This window comes from Dasypus novemcinctus, chromosome 18 (assembly GCF_030445035.2).
Source record: "Dasypus novemcinctus isolate mDasNov1 chromosome 18, mDasNov1.1.hap2, whole genome shotgun sequence".
Classification (NCBI taxonomy): domain Eukaryota; kingdom Metazoa; phylum Chordata; class Mammalia; order Cingulata; family Dasypodidae; genus Dasypus; species Dasypus novemcinctus.
In genome coordinates this window covers 55,988,888-56,007,499 of record NC_080690.1, presented here as the reverse complement: position 1 = coordinate 56,007,499, position 18,612 = coordinate 55,988,888, and the positions used below count along the sequence as shown (strand labels likewise).

The 18,612-nt window shown below is 42.7% G+C and overlaps 1 long non-coding RNA gene across 2 annotated transcripts in view; it reads left to right on the top strand.

The window, feature by feature from the left end:
* Positions 1 to 15,053, top strand: part of LOC131274205 (uncharacterized) — a 28,250-nt gene extending 13,197 nt beyond the window's left edge. The window contains exons 2-4 of one of the 2 annotated variants that reach the window (XR_009181403.1): positions 459 to 506; positions 10,372 to 13,603; positions 13,872 to 15,053. This is a non-coding gene — a long non-coding RNA (uncharacterized lncRNA). The remainder of the gene's footprint in view (positions 1 to 458; positions 507 to 10,371; positions 13,604 to 13,871) is intronic. The other variant, XR_009181404.1, reaches the window with a different exon arrangement.
* The last annotated feature ends 3,559 nt before the right edge of the window (positions 15,054 to 18,612 follow it).

The following is an 18,612-nucleotide window of genomic DNA, read 5'->3' as shown; positions in this document are numbered from 1 at the left end:
AGGCTCCCCATAGGAGTGTCTTCTCAGAGATCAGGAAACTTTGCCTACTGCTGGTCTATGTGGCCACAGTATAGCCAAAAGCAATCTCTGTATGGGACCCTGAATTCCAGTTAAATCAGTGTAAGAGAGGAGGGCAGACAGACATGAGGGCCAGCAACTTCATGTCATGTCTCCTTAAAGAAATGAGGAAATACATCTCAAACTTTCATAAACTCCCTTTCAGAGACAGCCTTCTCAGTTTTAAACTTGGTTGTGCCTATTAAGGGATATGAATGGGGATCAAAACCAGGTTGGCTACTAATCTCCCCTGGAATAAGAAACCTCATATGCCATCAATTAGGATAAAAAATGTTCCTAGAAAATGCTAAGGGTATAAAATCTCTCTTCTGTTTTAATCTGTGCTTACTTTTGTGTTCAACTTTGAAATCTGTGTTTAACCTTGTCTTGTTTGTGCCTAGGAAATCAGAGTTGGGGTTCACCTGTCACAAATTGGATAAATGTGAAAGGTAATCTAAAAATGAGTTTTTAAATGTCAATACTGTCTTGTAATTGGATTTAATGTATAAATCATAAATGGAATTGGTTCAACTGTTAGAAAAGCAAAAAACTTAGCAAAGTTATTATTAATAAAATTCTTGTGACTTAGTTAATAAAAGTACCCAATTCGCCTTAAAGTAAAAACTTACTATAAACTATAATTAAGCATTAAGATCATTATATAGATGACTTTATAGTCTAAAACAGCAGAAGTGTTGGAGAAAAACGGTGTTCACTGGGATACAGAGACTGACATGACCACAGGCAGACAATTTATTGAGACGTTCAATTGAGGGGGTCTGAAGAACAGACTTCAGCCCCCCCCACCAGCATGGTGGAGGTCTGAAGAGAGACTTCAGCCCACTCCGGGAATGGGGGGATTTGAATTTCCTAGGCAGGAAAAGGATAGTTGGTGGGAGGGGGTTGAGGGTCCAAGTGAGGTGCAGGGACCAATAGGAAGCCCTAGAGGTGAAAATTTTCCCAGATGTAGCTAGAGGGTTAGGTAGTTATGGTTTCTTGGAATGCTGCAGGTACTGAAGGTTTTCATCTCCCTCTGATATGTAGGTAGTGAAGGTTTCCATCTCCCTCTGATTTGCAGGTAGGGTAGGTCTCCATCTCTCTTTACTCCCATCTCTATGTGGTTTCTTTGTTTAACCTGTGGGGAAGTGCCCATGCCCATAGGCTTATGGGGGAAGGGGTTAGCCTTTCCCCAATGGATATCATGGTAAACTGAGCTACAGCTTGTTAATTATTGCAAGCCTCTAACAAGATGGATAATAACTGAAATTATAACCAGGTAGATTTAGCCTAAACCTACTATTGTAAATGTAATCCTAAACTGAATTTACCTTTGTTTATGGTCACTTCAGGCCTAGACTCACCCCTTGCCTTTGCTTATGGTTATTTCATGACTGCTTCTGCCCCCTATGGCTCAGGGGAAGACAAACTTAACACATCCCTGTCTCCTGTCTTTCTACTGGTATTCTGCTTTCTTTTATGGCTTCAAGTGTGGACTAAATTGCTGCCTGATAGAATTCTCAACCATTGGAGTCCAGCAGCTACCAGTGTTCTGTTATCTCCAGGAAGTGAGGGAAGTGTTGGGGGTTCCTAAAAGCAGCAATTCATGAGAGAAACCACTTTCCCTGAGGTCTCAATAGGCTTAGTGAGTATACACAGAATTAGTCTGGCTCATCCAAAGTCTGCCAAAGTCAAAGTGGGAAATAAGCAAAGTTCTGCAGCAAAGGAAAATTGTATTAAAGCATTGGAGACGTTTCAGTTATAAGCCAATAGTTAAGGAATGAAATTCTTTTGCAAAACTGCATGGTCACAGTGCAAATTAAAATAATTTAAAAGAGCCTTCAAAGAAATCTTTTAAATGTTAATTTACACTTAAACTTATCTTGTAAGAGAATGAAAATTATAACAGTGAGTTCTGTATTTCTGTGTCAAACTCCCTATTCAAGTCTGCCTATTTGCTCAATATTTATCTTATACATGGGAATGGTATTATCAAATTGACAAAATGAAAATTCTTGAATGAGCTCTATTCAAATTGTAGAATCAAATATGCAGTTTTACATGTAAATAATGAGCAGGAAGGAAAGGTAATATAGAAATCCGGATATAGAAGCTATTGGCAAAAGAAAAAGTTTTTCCTAAGCTCTTTAACCTGCCCTACTCCCAAGGCCTCCTCTTTATAAGAGCTGTGGAGACAAAGTGTGACAGTTTAAAACTCTATCTTCTAGACTGAGGAATTAAGGTCCTCTAATTTCCAATTTAAACTTTTTAATAGCTTAAAATAAGGATGGATAATAATCCTATTATCAAATTTCAAAAAGTAAAGAAAAAGTCCTTGAAAGCTATGGAAAGATCTTTTAAAATAAATTAAGGCATTTTCTAGGACCTAGCAGTGAGTATGCTTTTAAGATTATTCACAGTTTTAGAATTTTATTAAAGAGGTTTTAGCCTCCTGTAAGGGAAGGAAAAAGAACATTCCTTGCATAAATTATAACAGTTTCAACTTTATTTAGCTTAAGTGTTATCTCCCTAGGTATATAAAATACCACAAAAATGAATTGGCATTGTATGTATTAAATCTTTAAGATGACAAAAGTTGTAAGTTCATTTCTAATGAAATAAAGTTAAAAGAAATGTAGGAAGCAGATGTGGCTCAACCAATTGGGCTCCTGTCTACCATATGGAAGGCCCTGGGTTTGCTTCCCAGGGCTTCCTTATGAAGGCAAGTTGGCCCGTGCCCATGGAGAGCTGACAGGCCTGCGCCTGCAGAGATCTGGCACAGCAAGATAGCTCAACAAAGAGAGACAAGCAGACACGGAAGAATGCACAGTGAATGGACACAGAGCAGATAGCAAGCGAGCAGCAAGGGGAAGGGAATAAATAAATAAAATAAATCTAAAAGAAAAAAGAAATGTAGATCTACCTTCCTTAAATGAATAAAATAAACTCCTTTGGTGGCTAATTCTAAGGTAAATCAACCTGTCTATGTGGTTATAGTTAATTGTAAAAAAGTTTGTGAAAGCATCTTCTAAACGGAAGCAATTGAATTGCTAATTCCAGGAAACCATTTATTAAAAATGGTATTAATGGCAAAAAGCAACTTTATAGCAGGGAAACCTGTCAGAGGCAATTTAAATCTGTATATTCAAGTGGTGATAAGGAAAGATCATCTTCATTCCATTGGGAATCTTCAGTTTTCATAAAATAATGGAAAAAGTCATTTTTCCTGTGCTGCTAAAATAAAATACCTGCTAATTAACTTCTTTATGGTAAAGGTGTAGATGTAAAAAGCCAAGTACTAAAAAGTTAAGGTAATCTGATATGTTACACACTGCATTAGAAGAGTTTAGAAATTGTATAAAACTCAGAAGAGATAGACTTCAGTATTGTCAAATTCTCTTGTACATTCAAACCAGGCCTTCAATACACAGCATTTTGCCTTTCCATTTTGGTTATTGGCTAGGTTGGTTGCTGAGCCCTAAAACAATAAATGTATCTACTACATCTCTGGTTGTGCTCCTGAAGTGGGTGGAGACTATGCTGCAGTTTGGACTCTTGCAGCAGCCAGCGATGGCTCAAAATCGTCCAATGTACAATAGATATCACCTCCAAACTGGCACTGTTTCATGGTGCTGAAGGGCACTATGCACTAGACCAGTGGAATACTGGAGCCTACTTTCCTAGCTTCTTTCTAGGTTCAACAGTGCTGCAGCATGCTGGCTGTGGGAAGGACATGCCAAGTGGAGCAATGATTACCAGAGTGATGTAAATAGAACTTAAACACAATTGGCCTTATGGCCTGCTCCCATGGAGAGAATATGTATGGTATTGCAAACCTGGAGCTTAGATCTATAAATTGCAGCTCAAAGAGAAACTTATGCATTGGGTAGTGTCTGATTAGTATTAAATTAATACTTAATTAGTATTAATTAGTAGTAAGTACTGTACCTATATCTCTCCTATTCTAGATATATGTCTGATGATTATGGTGGTATCTTTGCTATTCTAGACCATATGCAGAGGGATATCAAATATGTTAAAAGTCGTGGTAAACTTCATTTTCTAAGTAATTAACGATCATGCCTATAAGATAAAAAATGGCCACCTTGCCTGAGAGCAATGGGGGCAACAGCCTTTTTAATTTTAAAAAGCCTCCAAATTAACTTGGGGTGACCCCTCAGTGTTTAACCCACACCAGGTGAAAGACATGCTTAACCCAGGTCTCCCTCCTAGCCCTTATTCCAGAACCTGCCCACTCATGTCCTGGGGTGGACTGGCAAACCTTCTTGTCATACTGCCAGGGCTAAGCATTTCCCACCAGATGGGAAATAGCAAATGAGGTGGCTAGGACCCACGTCAGCTTTGCCCCTTTGAGATGGTCCTTTCCTCTCAAGGAAGATGGTCCTTTCCTCACCTAGGACCTGGAAACCAGGTTCTGATCAAAACTTGGCAAGAAAAGAAGTCTCATTCTCAATTAGAGCCAAAATGGAAGGAACCTTACTTACTCTGTAGTTCTGATCACTCCCATAGCTATTAAAGTTAAAGATTGCCAGCTGCCCAAAGAAGTGCCAGTTCACCAGAAGCACCTGACAGGACGTACAAGTGCCAGTCATTGGTGGCCTGAAATACCTCTTCAAAAGAAAAAGCTAAGTAGCGTTTGTATCAAAGCCAGCTTCTCCCCTAACTCTAGCCCAAATACCTATTGCTAGGAGAGGGTAAGCCAGGCACCCCTTAAGAAACCTTGTCTGTTTTCATTTCCTGTAGTTTCTTCCTCAACAATAACTAAAAGGGCAATGCCTCTTCTCATTCCCTCTTAGTTGTCATAAGCATAACCACCACAATGGTAAACTGGGATTGGCAATTTATACCAAACACTATTATCTATTACAATCACTCCCCAGAGGTAACTAACAACATAAAAGAAACCAGCCATGCCTTAGAAGCTCTAAAACAGCAAACAGACTCTCTTGCTGCTGTGGTGCTACAAAATCACAGGGGACTTAACATGGTGAATGCAGCACAGGGACAAACATGCCTCTTCCTTAAGGAAGAATGCCATCTCTATGTAAATCACTCTGAAATAGTCATAAACAGCATCCAAAACCTGCAAAATAAAGCCCACCAACTTGGGGAAGATGCAGCCTTTATAGCACCTGGCCTTTTCTACTTTTGTGATCCAGTATCCTTTTAAGGGGACCCTATATCCTCAAAATTCTAATTAAGTTTATTTCTTCCAGAAATGGGATTTTATCCAGCTCCACCCATATGGAAAATGCCAGATTCATTTTCCAACCAAGATAGAACAGCCAGGGGGTTTTGTCAGGTAGGGCCTACTGCCACTAACCAGCAGGAAGCAGCTACAGAAGAACGACCATAATCCTTCAGCACCCCTTTAAGAATAAAGGGAGGGGGTAAAGGGAAGAGGATGTTGGGTGTATAAGAGCCCCTTACATTCTGTATGTGACTTTACTGTGACCTAAAACTTCTCTGGGGAAACGGACTTGGCCCAGTGGTTAGGGCGTCTGTCTACCACATGGGAGGTCCGCAGTTCAAACCCCGGGCCTCCTTGACCCGTGTGGAGCTGGCCCATGTGCAGTGCTGGTGCGCGCAAGGAGTGCTGTGCCATGCACGGGTGTCCCCTGCCTAGGGGAGCCCCACGCACAAGGAGCGTGCCCCGTAAGGAGAGCCGCCCAGCATGAAAGAAAGTGCAGCCTGCCCAGGAATGGCGCCGCCCACACTTCCCGTGCCGCTGATGACAACAGAAGCGGACAAAGAAACAAGATGCAGCAAATAGACACAGAGAACAGACAACTGGGGGGGGGGGGAATTAAATAAATAAATAATCTTTAAAAAAAAAACTTCTTTGAAGACAAAATGGAAAAAAAAAAGTAAGACACTGGGGAAGAAATGGAAGAAAACCCCATGTACACACAGGATGATGGATATTAAAGTGATGAAAGGCAAAATGTCAAAAAATTTCCAAAATTATTTTTCATTATTCTTTTTTTTTTTTTTTTAAAAAGATTTATTTATTTATTTAATTCCTTTTCCCCCCCCTCCCTTTTGTCTGTTCTTGGTGTCTGTTTGCTGCGTCTTGTTTCTTTGTCCGCTTCTGTTGTCGTCAGCGGCACGGGAAGTGTGGGCAGCGCCACTCCTGGGCAGGCTGCTCTTTTTTTTCGTGCTGGGCGGCTCTCCTCACGGGCGCACTCCTTGCGCGTGGGGCTCCCCCACGCGGGGGACACCCTTGCGTGGCAAGGCACTCCTTGCGCGCATCAGCACTGAGCATGGCCAGCTCCACACGGGTCAAGGAGGCCGGGGTTTGAACCGCCGACCTCCCATATGGTAGACGGATGCCCTAACCACGGGCCAAAGTCCGTTTCCCTCATTATTCTTTAACATCCCAATTCTTTTACTTTATTTTAGTTTTTTTTTCTAAATTGTTCTAAATTTAATTTCTTATGTTTAAACCTATCATTATTATTTCATTTTCCTAATAACTGTATTTGGTGATTATCTGGGCTTCATTTTTTAGGTTTTGGATCACAGAAGGGTTACAACTATGGCAGGGGAGGATCGTTGGTGTGGGGTGTCAATGATGGGAGGATACATGGGAGGAAGTTCACCTGACCAAACATATAAAGTATATAAATGTGTTCAAGTGTTCATGAGGCATTGCAACAGTGGATAGAGATTCACACAAGAACTAAAAGAGGGTGACAGACTTGGCCCAGTGGTTAGGGCATCCATCTACCACATGGGAGGTCCACGGTTCAAACCCCGGGCCTCCTTGACCCGTGTGCAGCTGGCCCATGCGCAGTGCTGATGCATGCAAGGAGTGCCCTGCCACGCAGGAGTGTCCCCTGCATAGGGGAGCCCCGTGCACAAGGAGTGCCTCCCATAAGGAGGGCCGCCCAGCACAAAAGAAAGTGCAGCCTGCCCAGGAATGGTGCCACTCACATGGAGAGCTGACGCAACAAAAAGAAACACAGATTCCCGTGCCACTGACAACAACAGAAGCAGACAAAGAAGATGCAGCAAATAGACACAGAGAACAGACAACCGGGGGGGGAGGGGAGGGGAGGAAGGAGAGAAAAATAAATAAATAAATAAATAAATAAATCTTTAAAAAAAGAAAAGAACTAAAAGAATGTTGAGTTCCCATCCTGGGGAGCTCTGCCACATTCTCAAATGGAACAGCAACAGTCACCCAAGTGCAGGGGCAATGACTAGTGTCCATTGATGGACCCTAGATATAAACTTAAGACTATCCTTGTTAGCCTTTGTTCTTGAAGGTGCAACATAGCCTAGTGTTGTCAGGTGCCCTAGAGTTATCTTCTGATAGCCTCCCTGTTGCTCAAATGTGGCCTCTCTCTAAGCCAAACTCAGCATATAAATGCATTACCTTCCTCTCAATGTGGGACATGACTCCCAGGGATGAGCCTCCCTGGCACTGAGGGATTATTACCAAACACCAACAAGCAATGCAACTGGAAAAAGACCTTGAATGAAAGGCGGAAAAGTAAAGACAAGTGAGTTTATATGGCTAAGAGGCCTCAAAATGAATTGGGAGGTCTTCCCAGAGGTGATGCTTATGCATGTCTCAGCAGGATCTCAGACAGCCAAAGTAGAGACTACCCCAAGCAGTGGTGCTTTTGAGAGCTCTGGAGATGCCCAGGTCCTATGGTCATGGTAGATAGCTCTGGTGGTTGGTGCCTCACCAGTGGGCTCTATTTTGGGTTTTGTGCTCCCTTGTGTGACAGAGTTGGACTCAGATATGACATCTCTACACATGCCTCTTCTGTCCCCTTTATTTGAACCTATAGTTGGTGCTGGAGTTGGTAGGTGTATGTCCAAGAGACTTGAATCTTTGGGGTGTCCATGTGTCAGCTGGGTTCTGAGCCTCAGCAGAGTGGCAACACATTCTCCCCAGTTCATTGGACTCACCCAAGACAACTAACAAGGAGGTGAGGATGGAAAACCACTACACCAAGGAACTGAGAGAGTCTACAACTGCAAACAAGAGAGTCCCATCCATCAGCCATATGGGACTCAATCACCCTCTCAATTAGAGGTGGAATGTGCATCACTATCCCAGAATCCTCAGGATTGGGGAATAAAATATGGATTAGAGTGGACTTTACTGGTATTCTACTATAGACTTAATGTGATTCTAGCAATGGAAGAAATTATATTATTGATGTGGAGACAGTGGCCACTGGAAGTGCTGAAGTCAGTGAGAGGGACACAGGTGTAGTATGGAGGCAATTTCAGGACTTGAAATTGTCCTGCTGCGACAGATGTGGGTCATTATATATATGGCCATATACAGAATTGAGTTGGAGAAAGAGTAAACTACAATGTAAATTATAATCCATGATTAGTGGCAATGTTCCAAAATGTGTTCATCAATTGCAATGAATGTACCACACAATGAAAGAAGTTGTTAATGTGGGGAAGGGTAGGAGGTGTGGGGAGTAGGGCATATGGGAATCCCTTATATTTTTTTATGTAACATTTTATGTAATCTAAGTATCCTTTAAAAATAAGTTAAGAATATATTTTTAAAAAAGAATAAAGGTATAAACACTGTGAGTGGGGAGTTGAGGCTGGCTAGTAAATTAGGGAATCAATAGACATTTCTGGAACCTGGCAGAAAAACCACCACCATTAAACATGTGACCGTGAATACCCCACAAGATGGCTGCTGGAAGAGCCTGCAAGAACCCCCATTTGGAACAAGATTTCCTCTGAAAGTCAGGAGAAGCCCCAGATATTCTCCAGGAACCTTATCATTGGGCCCTCCCAGGGGATTGATGGGTAGAATAACCAATCAAAAGAGCAAACAACTGGGATTCCTCCCCTGACATTAGCAAAGGGGCAGAATAATTAATGGCTTAAAAAGCAAGTGCCAAAAGCCAAATCAACCCTGTTTTTGCCTTTTTCCCCCTTCATGGAGCAGCACACAAGTAAACCTGGGCATTTTGTAATTATTAATGAGGAATTGTAATCTGTAAAGTACCTCTCTTTATCTCTTTTCAGCTCATTCTTCTCTACCTGGAACCTATAATCTGTTATTTTCTCCCGTTTCTCTTTCCTCTCTTCCTTAATAAATTACTGGCCTAACTAAACTGACTTGCACTTAAAATTCATTTTTTGTAGCATAGCCAAGAACCTGGAGAAAATCCAGCAACACTGTCAGTGTAACTGAGGTTAGAAATTTTTTTTAAAGATTTTTTTAAAAATTTCTCTCCCCTTCCCTCCCCCACCCCCTGCCCCAGTTGTCTGTTCTCTGTGTCCATTCACTGTGTGTTCTTCTGTGTCTGCTTCTATTCTTGTCAGTGGCACCAGGAATCTGTGTCTCTTTTTCTTACATCATCTTGCTATGTCAGCTCTCTGTGTGTGCAGCACCACTCCTGGGCAGCTCTCCTTACAGGGCACACTCCTTGCACATGGGGCTCCCCTATGCTGGGGCACCTCTGCGTGGCAGGGCACTCCTTGCGCGCATCAGCACTGTGCATGGGCCAGCTCCACATGGGTCAAGGAGGCCCTGGGTTTGAACTGTGGACCCTCCATGTGGTAGGTGGATGCTCTATCCATTGAGCCAAGTCCACTTCCTGAGGTTAGAAATTAATAAACAATTATGATTAATGAATTGTTATGCAGGTACTATTACCAATAGCAAAAAATTAATACCTGAAATTACTGAAGCTAGCTAGAGTGGTCTCACTCCTGTTTATGGTTACTCTGGATTTAGCCTCATACTTGCGCATGCTTACTATTGAGATGGTAATGCTAGATTGATCTACCCATGTTTACAAATGAGGATCACCCTTTTGAATGCTTATTATTGTGATGGTAACCACCCCACCCTCCTGTTTAATATCCATATGGAAAACCTTTTCTCTACTCTCCTATCCCAGAACATTTTGACTCACCTAGTTTGGTGTCCAACCCCCATCTTGTTTAGCCCCTTAATGTTTATTAATGAGGAAACCTGTGCCAGCTCCACCCCAATTACTCAATAGAATCCTGATATTATAAAATATTGGAATTTCTGAAGATTCAGGAGGCAGTATTTGGGCTACTTAAGTCCACTGACCTCCTTTGCGTTCACAAACAAGTAAACTCTATCTTTGAAACCCCAGTGTCTCAGGAATTGGTCTTTAGGGTGTATCAGGAAGAAAGAACCCACACTTGCTCAGTATCACCAGGAATGCAAGAGCATTCAAATTTCTTTACATCTGTGTCAACACTTTTTTTTAAAGATTTATTATTTTTTAAATTTATTTCTCTCCCCTTTTTAATTTACATTTTTAGGGAAGCGGATATGGCTCAAGTGATTGAGCTACCACCTACAACATGAGAAGTCCCTGGTTTGGTTACCGGTGCCTCCTGAAGAAAACAGCAAGCTGGTGCAACAGGCAGGCATGGCAAGCTGACACAACAAGAGACACAAGAAGAAAAACACAGTGAGAGGGAAGTGGTTGTGGCTCAACTGATAGTGTCCACCTACCATATGGAGGGTCCAGGGTTTGATACCCAGGGCCTCCTGACCCATGTGGTGAGCTGACCCACGCACAGTGCTGCTGTGCACAAGGAGTGCTGTGCCATGCAGGGGTGTCCCATGTGTAGGGATGTCCCACAAGGAGAGAGTGGCACCACATACATGGAGAGCTGACGCAGCAAGGTGATGCAACAAAAAAAACACGACAGTTTCCCGGTGCCACAGGACAAGAATGCTAGTGGACACAGAAGAGCACAAAGCAGGTGGACACAGGGAGCAGACAATGGGGGAAAATAAACCTTTTAAAAAAACCACACAATGAGAGACACAACAAAGCAGGGAATGGAGGTGGCTTAAGTGATTAGGCACTTCCATCCCATTTGGAGGTCCCTGGTTCAGTTTCCAGTGCCTCCAAAAGAAACAAGGAAGACAACAGACACAGCAAGTGCAAAAAACAAGGGGTGGGTAGAAATAAATAAAATAAATCTTTTAAAAAATTTCCATTTTTAAAATGATACACTTGCTAGTAGATATGAAGTGGTATCTCAGTGTAGTTTTTAGTTGCATTTACCTAACAACTAATGATGTTGAGCCCCTTTTAGGGTGCTTATTGGCCATTTATATAACTCCTGGAAAAATGTCTACTCAAGTCCTTTGCCCATTTTTAAATTGGATTGATCTTTTGGTTGTTGAAGTGTAAGAGTTCTTTATATACTCTTTTTTAAGATTTATTTATTTATCTCCCCCCCACCCCCCACCCCAGTTGTCTGTTCTCTGTGTCTATTTGCTGTGTCTTCTTTGTTGGCTTCTGTTGTTATCAGCGGCATGGGAATCTGTGTTTCTTTTTGTTGCGTCATCTTGTGTCAGCTCTCCGTGTGTGCGGCGCCATTCCTGGGCAGGCTGCACTTTCTTTCACGCTGGGCGGCTCTCCTTACGGGGCGCACTCCTTGCGCGTGGGGCTCCCTATGCGGGGGACACCCCTGCGTGGCAGGGCACTCCTTGCGCACATCAGCACTGCGCATGGGCCAGCTCTACACGGGTCAAGGAAGCCCAGGGTTTGAACCGCGGACCTCCCATGTGGTAGACGGATGCCCTAACCACTGGGCCAAGTCTGCCACCTTTATATATTCTTATGAGATATATGATTTGTAAATATTTTCTGTGGATTGTCTTTTCACTGTTGGAAAATCGTATATTAAGAATTTTCTCCACATAAGCAGTTATAAAATCTCTAATACCCCTTCCTAGAAGGTGTTGAGCTGGTTGTCCATTAATCTTCCCTCAACAGCTTGTTGGTGTCTTGTACTTAAGAAAGTAGCTAGACCTTTTCAGTTACACTCACAGGAATAAGGAAACATCTCATTGTAAAACCAGACCAGATGGCACTGGGGATACCATGTGGCTCAGTAAATCAGTGACTTCCTCCTTAAGGACCAGAGATGGGCATGCTGGAGAGGTCAGCAGAAAAGGGAGTTATGGAAACTGTGAACATCGAGATATAACTCTGAACTGTGACTGATAAATCACTGAAACCAGGATACCAAGGATAGCATTAACATGCTTGAGGAAAAACAAAATTAAGCAATGTACCCTGTTCCCCATTACAAGATCCTTGAAGAAATCCTGCATCTTTGCTGATCTACCAAAACTGTGCCATGTAGCTTTTACTTGTTTTTTTCTTTTTTTTTCTTCCCCTGCATATAAAAACCCCAACTCATATTCTCTTGGGGAACTGGTTTTGGGAAGAATCCCCCTGTTCCTTGCTTGTGCACTCAGAATAAATCACCTCACTGAGAGACCTGTTTCTCCTTTGTAGTGCCAGGTCAAGCAGGCCCTTCTATTGGAAATAGCTGTGCTTACAGTAACATTTTGAAAGTGTCTTTTGATGCTCAAAGTTTTAATTTTGATAAGTGTAAAGCAGGCTAGTTAGGGAATAAACAGACAGATCTAGAACCTGACAGGAAACTCACATGGTCATGGATACCCCACAACATGGCTGCTGGAAGAGAGACAACCCCCATTTGGAACAGAATTTCATCTGGAATCAGGGAGAAGTCCAGGATATTCTCAAGGGGCTTTAGCATTGGCCCTCCCAGGGTGGGGTAATCAATCAAAACAGCAAACACCTGGGACTCCTCCCCGTCATTAGCAAAGGGGTAGAATAACTAATGGTTCAAAAAGCAAGTGTGGAAGTCAAATGGGCCCTTTTTTCCTTTTTCCCCTTGCCCTGTTCTAACCATGTTTTCCCCCTGTTCTTGCCTTTTTTCTCCTTCCCTGGATCAGCAGGCAAGTAAACCTGGGGATTTGTAATCTGTAATGGGGAGCTGTAGTCTGTAATTCAGCCCTTTTAATATCTTTTCAGCCTCTTTCATCTCTACCTGGGACCCATAATCTGTTCTTTTCTCCCATTTCTCTTCCCTCCCTTCCTTAATAAATTACTGGCCTAAATAAACTGACTTGCACTTAAAATTCATTTTTTGTTGCTTAGCCAAGAATGTACTGAAAATCCAGCAACAAGTGAACTTATCTATAATATCTTCTCTTGACTGTACTTTTGGTTACACATCTAAGAAAGGATTACCAATGGTCGACAAGATGGTGGTGTAAGACACTCCAAGGTACCGTCTCTCCACTGAATCTTTGAAAAACTACCAAAAATTGGCAGAGCCATCTTCCTCAAAATTCTGGAAAACAGTTAAAGTGTAAGTAACTGGATACATTCCCAATCAAGGAAAAGTAGCCTGAAAAATGGTAGGCAAAGTTTATGGTGCCCTTGCTAACTCCTCACCTACCCCCTCCCTGGCACAATGTAGAACCAACCTTCACTCCCATTGTGAGTCCCTGTCCTTGTTCCAGAAGAACAGAGTAATCCCTATGTGCAGAGTAATCCCAGAGTAATCCATATGGGCTGCCCTATGTCTGTGCCAATCTATCAGATGGGAGTTTAGAGAATGAACTAGAAAACTTGTCTCAGCTTTCCCTCTCAGGATTTGTCCTGAAAGCAGAGAAGCAGCCTGCAGACAGCTAAAACAACAATAGAAACAAGTAAGTCATAGTAGCCTGGGGCAAAAGACTACCTGGGTTAAGTCATACCACTGATCACCCTGGAGGTGGTAAAATTTTATTTCAAAAGGAGTAGAGGGGGCATTCAAATTCTTTTTTTTAAATGTTTTTCTTCCCCTCTCCCACCCCTGCCCCCTCCCCTCCCACCGCCTCCCCTTCCCTTCCCCACTGTTGTTGCTGTGTCCATTCGCTGTGTGATCTTCTGCATCTGATTCTCTTTTTGTCTTCTCTTCTTGTCTTTCTCTTCTAGGATTCACTGGGATTTCATCCTGTGGACCTCTGATGTGGAGAGAGATTTCCCTGTCAATTGTGCCACCTCAGTTCCTGGTCTCTGCTGCGCTTCACCATGACTCTCCCCATCATCTTTCTTTTGTTACATCATCATCTTGCTGCGTGTCTCACTTGCATGGGCACTGGCCCACCGCGCAGGCACTCAGTTCATTGCATGGGCATTTGGCTCCCCATGCAAGCATGCTTTCTCTTCTTTTTCACCAGGAGGCCCCAGGGATCAAACCCAGGTTCTAGCATATGGTAGGAGGAAGCCTTATCACTTGAGTCACATCCACTTCCCATCAAATTCTTGTAAATGGAGGAATTCCTAAAGTAAGGAGCAAGCATAAGACCAGGAAAAGAAGACCCTAGGCCTCCAGGCAGGCTCAGTAAGAGAAGACTCTGCACTTCACCTCAGGCTGATATTGATAGGAGGGCTAAGTCCTGAAGGAAACCACCAGCCAAAGCAGAACCAATTTGCAAAGACTGTAAAAAGGGCTTTTTGCTTTGGTTTGTTTGTTTTTGTTAGTTCCTGGCACTCAAGGAAATTTCAGTCATATCACTACCTGGATACCAATTTAAGGAACAGACAGTTCAGGGACTAAATCCCAGAGTCAGCATGTAATAGTATGATATTGTTTATGAATTCTTAAAATAGATATTGGATTATGTTTGTAAACTGGTCTGTCCCTCCAGGCATATTAGATTATATTGGACTCAGATGTTTCATTTTTACTTGATTATATAATGATTAAGGTTTTGATTGGGCCATGTCAATAGGACATTGCATCACCTCCCCCTTGGTGGGTGGGGACTCACAGAGAAACTGCACTGCAGAGAAGGGAGATTGGAGATTTTGAGCTGGAGCCTGGGAAGTAAGCACACAAAGGAGCAGAGCAGCTGAACACAGAGAATTGAGCCCCGGGAGAGAGACAGAGCTGGTTGCCTGATAGTCTACAGCTGGCCTTGTGGAGAGAGCAGGGCAGCTGAGCCTAGAGAGAAACAAGTCCCAGGAAGAGAGGAACCCAGGAAACCTGAACCCTGGCAGATGTTGGCAGCCATCTTGCTCCAACATGTGGAAACAGACTTTGGTGAGGGAAGTAACTTGTGGTCTGGTAAATGTAAGCTTCTACCCCAAATAAATACCTTTCATAAAAGCCAACAGATTTCTGGTGTTTTGCATTAGTTCCCCTTTGACTGACTAATATACACAGCACTTCAAAATATTACAGTATACAGTGTGCAAAAAAAGATTACAAGGCAAACAAAGAAGCAAGAAATGATGGCAAATCCAAAGGAACAAGATAAAAATCCAGAAACCATTAATAAAAAAGACCAAACTTTGGACAACTGGCACTGTCTTGTAATTCTATGTTCAACAACTGCCTGTCTTAATTTGGCAGGGCTGCTATGATACATACTACATAATGGGTTAGCTTAAACAACAAGCATTTATTAGCTCATGAATTTGGAGGCTAGATGACCCAAACCAAGGTGTTGGCAAGACCATGCTTTCTCATTGAAGTCTGTAGGGTTCTGGTGCTTGCTCTCTGCAATCCTTTGTGTTGCCGGATTTTCTCTAGATTTTTGGTTGTTACAAAAAAAGTTTAAGTACATGCCAGTTCAGTTAGGCCAGTGGTTTATTAAGAAAATGGGAGGGGAATCAGACTTGGTCCAGTAGTTAGGGCGTCTGTCTACCACATGGGAGGTCAGCAGTTCAAACCCAGGCCTCCTTGACCAGGTGGAACTGGTCCACCTGCAGTGCTGATGCGTGCAAGGAGTGCCCTGCCACATAGGGGTGTCCCCTGCGTAGGGGAGCCCCACGCGCAAGGAGTGCGCCCCGTAAGGAGAGCCGCCCAGCAGGAAAGAAAGTGCAGCTTGCCTAAGAATGGCGCCGCCCACACAGAGAGCTGACACAACAAGATGATGCAATAAAAAGAAACAGAGATTCCGGTGCTGCTGACAACAACAGAAGCAGACAAAGAGGAAGACGCAGTAAATAGACACAGAGAACAGACAAACAGGGTGGGGGGGGGTAGGGGGGAAGGGGAGAGAAATAAATAAATAAATACATCTTTTAAAAAAATGGGAGAAGAGAAATGGGAGAAAATAACAGATTATGGGTCCCAGGTATACTTCCAAATTAATCCAGGCAGAGAGGAAAAGGGCTAAAAGGGGGTAAAAGAAGACCGATTTACAGACAACTCCCCATTTCAGATTAAAATCCCCGTTACAGACTACAAATCCCCAGGTCTGCTTAGGTGCTGGTCCAGGCAGGGGGAGAAAGGGTATAATAGGCAATTTAATCTCTGTGCTTGCTTTTTAAACCATTAATTATTCTGTTCCTTTGCTAATGTTGGGGGAGGAATCCCAGTTGTTTGATGTGTGACTGATAACCCTACCTGTTAATCCTCCAGGAGAGCCCAGTGATAAGGCCCCTTGAGACTAGCTAGGGCTTTTCCTTGATCCTGGATGAAATCCCATTCTGAATGGGGGTTCTTGCAGGGTTCTTCCGGCAGACATCTTGTGGGGTCTCCATGGCCCCATGTTTATGGTCACTTTTTTCTGCCAGGTCCCAGATTCACCTTTTTATTCCCTAACCTAGTCTGCCTCATTTTGGGGCTCCTTCACTTGCATCTCTTTCTCCTGTCACAGGATGATCTCTCTCTCTCCTTTGGGTCTGCTTTTCTGGTTTCTGCCTGTGACATTCTCTGAATGTCTGTGCCCAAATCTCTTCTGCTTTTTAAAGATCTCCTGTAATATAGATTAAGGACCACCATGAATCAGTTTGGCCATACCTAAGCAGCCGCTGATTCCAGGGAATGGATATGGCTCAAGCAGTTGAGCACCTGCCTCCCACATGGGAGATCTCAGGTTCAGTTCCTTGTGCTTCCTAAAGAAGACAGACAAACAACAAGCAGACAATGAGCAAAAACAACAAGAAAAAAAAAAGCAAGCAGATAACATGTAGACAATGAACAAAAACAATGAGAAAGACAAAAAGCAAACTGAGCAGACAACGAGGAAAAAAAAGGGAGCAGATGTGGCTCCAGCAGTTGAGCACCTGCCTCCCACACGGGAAGATTCAGTTCCTAGTGTCTCCTAAAGGAAAAAAAACAAAAAACAAAAAACCCACAACTGATTCCACATCTCATCTGATTATACATCTTCAAGGGACTCTATTTACAAATGGGTTTGTCCCCCAGAATGCAGATAAAGATTAAGAACTTGTCTTTGGTGGGCTATGTGATTCAATCCATCACAGCGTCAAACTGATTTTAAGAGGCTGGCACCATTTTACAATCCCATCACAATGTATAAGCATTTCTATTTCTCTACATCCTCACCAAGACTTATGTTCCATTAATTAGTTTTTTAAGAATAGTTATTCTAATAAGTATAAAGTGGCATCTCATTCTGTTTTTGATTTGCATTTACCTGGTGATTATGCCTAGTGCCAAAAGATACCAGATGACGAAAGGCCCACCCATTACCTGACCACCGCATGCTTCACTGACTCCTCCCCTGGACCCTTCTCACTCTGAGGAATACAGAGCCAGTAAAAAGTTGTAATATTCAATCCTTCTTTTGCATGAGGCAGACAAATAATAACATTGGGACTTACAAGTCCTAATTTACATGGAGGGGAAGAAGGGGGAGTCCAGGCTTAAAGAACCAGTGCCCGCAGCCCCAGCAGGCACGACTCATGCAACTCATATGAGCACACCCACACTTCTGTCTTGAGTGTGTTCTCCTGCTTCATAAGTGACTAGCCCTTGAATTCTTTCTTGGGGCTGTGTCAAGATCCCTCCTACTCTAGGCTGAGGTCTTTCTCCAAGTCCTCTCAGAGCCTCTCAAACAGCAATCAGTGATGTTAAGCAAACTTTCATGTCCTCATCAGTCATTTGCATATCTTTTGAAAGAAATGTCTATTCAAGTTCTTTGCCCATTTTTAATTGGGTTATCTTTTTGTTGTTGTTTCAGTTTGCTAAAAGCTGCTGGGAGCAATATACCAGAAATGGGTTGGCTTTTACAATAGGGTTTTATTATGTTAAAAGCTTATGGTTCAGGGTCATGAAAGTGTCCAAATCAAGACATCAGCAGGAAAACCTTTCTCCCCAACCTGCAGCTGTGGGTGATCAGGCACATAGTAGCATCCACTCATCTTTCCCCTCCCCTCCAGGCCTCGTTTCTTTCAGCTTCTGGCTGAAATGGCTTCCTCTCTGTTTCTGTGTTCCGTTGATTTCAGCTTCTGGATTCCTCTCTGTCTTGGCAGCTGTTTTTTCTATCTGTGGCCTTTTATTACTCCATTTATAAAAGACTCCAGTAAGAGGATTAAGACTCACCCTGTGTGCCCTGAAATTGTGTGAGTTCAATCTAGTCAAAGATCCTTAACTGAAATAATTTAATCAAAGGTTCCTACAAAATTTTACATGCCCAATAATCAATTAGCCCTAAGGACTTGATTTTCTGGGGTCCACAAAAGCTTTAAACTGTCACACAGTTCTTGAGTTGTAAGAGTTCTTCATGTATTCTGTATATTAAACCCTTATTAGATATATGGGTAGCAATTATTTTCTCCTGTAATGTTGGCTGTCTTTTCATTTTCTTCATAATCTTTAATGTACTAAAGTTTTTATATTCTGATGAAGTCTGTTTAATCTTTTTTCTTTTGTTGCTCATGGTTTTGGTGTTATGTAAGAAAGCATGCCAAATCCAAG